Genomic DNA, 3,517 nt, shown 5'->3' with positions numbered 1-3,517 from the left:
CTCCCCGCCAGCAGGCCCGCCCCGGCCAGGCCTAGGGACCCCACCTGTGCACGTTTTCGTGCACCAGGCCTCTAATTTTTTAATAAGAGTTCAGATAGGGACCCAGGACTCACTGGGCAATGTATATCTTAAAATTCAGTTGACATCTTGGGCCACAACACCAGCAAGTACACAGGCTCTGTCAAGGAGCTTGGGAATATGTCAGAACACACTACCCTGTGCCTGCAGAGAGGGCCTGTGCATCTGGGATATGCTTTGTGGCTCTGGCTTTACATGGGAGAGCTAGACAGGAAGATGTGACTGTTGACCTCCCACTTTGTGAACTCTGTTTCCTCATTTAGAAAATAGGGCTGAGAGGGAATAAGCAGGAAGAGGGCTGGGGAGCAGGGGTAGTGAATAAGATCCCTTTGGGTTCAAAGGATCAGTGATTTATTGGGCAACATCTGAGCTCAAGATTACAGTAGCAGAGAGAGGAGAGAGCTATGTCAGATAAGACTTCAGACTTTGTGGCTTTTGAGTCTAGAAAGGTAAACAGAGAGGAACAATGCCTAGAATCCTTACGGTTATGGTCAGAGTAATACAGACATGTCCAAAAAAAATGCTCCAACTTGTATTTGCTAAGAAAACTTACAGAGAAAATGTTAGGATAAATCAAAGCAAGTAACATTTTACCCTCAAGACAATGAGTGCAAGGGATTCATTTCATCAAAAAGTAAGAAAGGCTGAAAATAGCTTCAGGAAAAGTCTAGACAAATTAATGGATGACCAGCCTTGAGCAGGTTATTTTTAAAAATTAGTCCAGCCTACCCATTATTACCGAGCACTGCCTCAGATACTCTTTGTAGAGGCTTCTCTGTTCTTTCCAGATGTGGGATGCCTGGCATCCTCAGGAAGGGTTTGAGAAACAAGTGGCGTGCCAGATCCTGTCTTTGTTCCCAGCCATTGTCTGCCCAGAATCTGGGTCATTGCATTTTGTAGGAATAGTCAGCACAGTGCCTGGCACCGTAAGTATTTTTTGAATGAACAAATGAAAGGATGGAGAGAGAGAGAGAGAGAGAGAGAGAGAGAGAGAGAGAGAGAGTTTCACTCATGCGTCTTATTCTCATTTACATAATTAATTTATTCATCAAACATCTTGAACACTCACTATGTAGTATCATACTAGATCTTAACGAGGATGCAATACATAGGACAGATTCCCAATACCTGGTGGAGCTGAAGACCTATTTAATCCAGCACTAAAGTGAAAGGAATTTTAACCCTTCTCCAGGGTCAATATACGAGTGGGTCAGCTCCCTAGGAGAGGTGACATCGCCCATTCCAAGCGCACACAGTGGAGCTGCAAGGGAAAAGCTGGGTAAAGCTGGACGGGGAAGCTGTGTAGATCCTTGCATTGCTGCTTCATTGTTTTGCTTGAAATGTCTCCTGGAAACAGGGAACATCATCTTTTAAAAATATCAGTGTCTGAGCATCTTCCAGACCAGAAAGAAATATATTTGGATGGCCCACTTGAAGATAAATATTTGCCCTCCTGTTGCAGCTTGTGTCTCCGTTGGGGAGGGGAGACAGTGCTTCGATTTCTATCAGCTTTCCTTTTCTGTGTGGGCTGTCACATGGCCACCTGCCTCTCGGATAAGAGGATTGCTGCAGCTCTGTCACCATGTGCTCATTCTCAGATAACCACCTGGGACTGTGTCCCTGAAGCCTAATGTGATTGCACAGGGCTCTTGCTCCAGAACTCCCCAGCGTAAAGTGGCAAAGGACCAGCAACCAGAATAGACACGCGTTGGCAGAGCTGAAGCGGGACGCCAGAAACAGAGAAGTGAATCCCTTAGTGGAAAGCTATTGGGCAAACGTCCACCTAACTTCCTCTCCCCATAGTTTTGAAATGTACTTCTTAAGAGAAGTCAATAGGACAAGTTAGCCAAGAAAAAAGCAAAGGACAGGGTTGCTCAAGCATCCTGGATCAGAAAGTTCAGATCTCATCAGAGCCCTGAAGGGGTTGCCCAGGACTCTGATGGGAAGTGGGTTTTGAGGCAAAGAACAGGAAGAAATGTGCTTGGAAGAGGCAGAGCCCCAACCAAAAGTGGCTGAGGAAGCAGGTTACCTACTTTCTCAGACACCACAATGAAGGTTTTAGGTTCACCTTTAAAGGGGCAGAGACTTCACTCTAGTAGAGCTTTTTGGATTGAAAGAGACTGCAAGAGTTTATCAGTGTCTTGGTATCAAGTTAGAAAGTATATATTTAAAATACCCCAGAGAATTGGTGCTGTTTTAAACAGGTTTAAATATGTAAATTCTCTGATTAAAATAAATAAGCTTTCCTTCAAAAATAGTTTACCCACCCTATGTTGAATTGTTGAAGCATGGAAGTTTGTTTTGACTTCGATTTTTAATTTCTTTGAAAGTGTCCACACTAATAAGGTAAAAAGAGATAAAAGCCCATTTCTTAAGCAATGATAAAAACATAGAAAATTACACAAAGGAAAATAAAATTAACTCATAATCCCATTGCCTGGAGGTAACTATGGTAACTTACTGGTTTAGGTTTTGTTCTCTTTACTTTTTCCTTTTATAAAAGTATATTTAAATAAAATATATAGTGTTATATTCTTTGTGCCTAATGGTTATTATTATAGCTTCTTGATAATTTAGAAATTATTTAAATGATTGTCTAGTGCAGCCGTGGGCAAACTACGGCCGGGCCGGATCCGGCCTGTTTGAAATGAATAAAACTAAAAAAAAAGACCGTACCCTTTTATGTAATGATGTTTACTTTGAATTTATATTAGTTCACACAAACACTCCATCCATGCTTTTGTTCCTGCCCTCCGGACCAGTTTAAGAACCCATTGTGGCCCTTGAGTCAAAAAGTTTGCCCACCCCTGGTCTAGTGTTATGTCATATGAATGGATCATTGTTTATTTACCCATTCTCCTATTTGGACATTTAGATTATATTTTATTATTCAGGGTTGTAATTAATGAACATCCTTCTATATAATAAACCTTGCCCATTCTTCTATTTGTTCCTTTCAGACATAGTCTTATATTACTGGGTCAGAAGGTCTAAACAGTTAAAACTCTTAGTCTATACTGCCAAATATTTTCCAGAGTTGGTGGTGTCAATTTGAATTCTCACTGGTAGGTATGAGAGTGCCCACTTTACAGTGTGCTCTGTTGCACTATGATTCATGGTTTTAAAAATCTGTCACTTTGATTTCTTTTAAAGGTATTTTAAAAAAATTAGAGGTAGGTAGTTACTAGTGACGTTGAACATACTTTCTTGTATGATATCGTAAATGACCTATGCTGGGTGTATAACAACTTTAGGCATCAGCAAATTTGCTCTAGTATGTAAAATGTATCTTCTTTTGGACTTATAAAACCTTAGTTTGAAGTGCTCCTAGTTTTCTCCTCTGAGATGCCTGGGGTATTTATTTAAACTGGGAGCCAAAACACAATAATGTAAAATGAGAACGCATTATGAAGGGGCTTTCCCTGGTATTTTATTTATT

The 3,517-nt window shown here is 40.9% G+C and overlaps 1 protein-coding gene across 1 annotated transcript in view; it reads left to right on the top strand.

Annotated features, from left to right (window-relative positions):
- ADAM19 (ADAM metallopeptidase domain 19) overlaps positions 1–3,517 on the top strand; it is a 78,648-nt gene that overhangs the window by 1,452 nt on the left and 73,679 nt on the right. The gene's annotated exons all lie outside the window — the stretch shown is intronic.

This window comes from Myotis davidii, unplaced genomic scaffold (genome assembly GCF_000327345.1).
Source record: "Myotis davidii unplaced genomic scaffold, ASM32734v1 scaffold18, whole genome shotgun sequence".
Taxonomy (NCBI): Eukaryota; Metazoa; Chordata; class Mammalia; order Chiroptera; family Vespertilionidae; genus Myotis; species Myotis davidii.
This window is presented reverse-complemented; position numbering and strand designations above follow the sequence as displayed.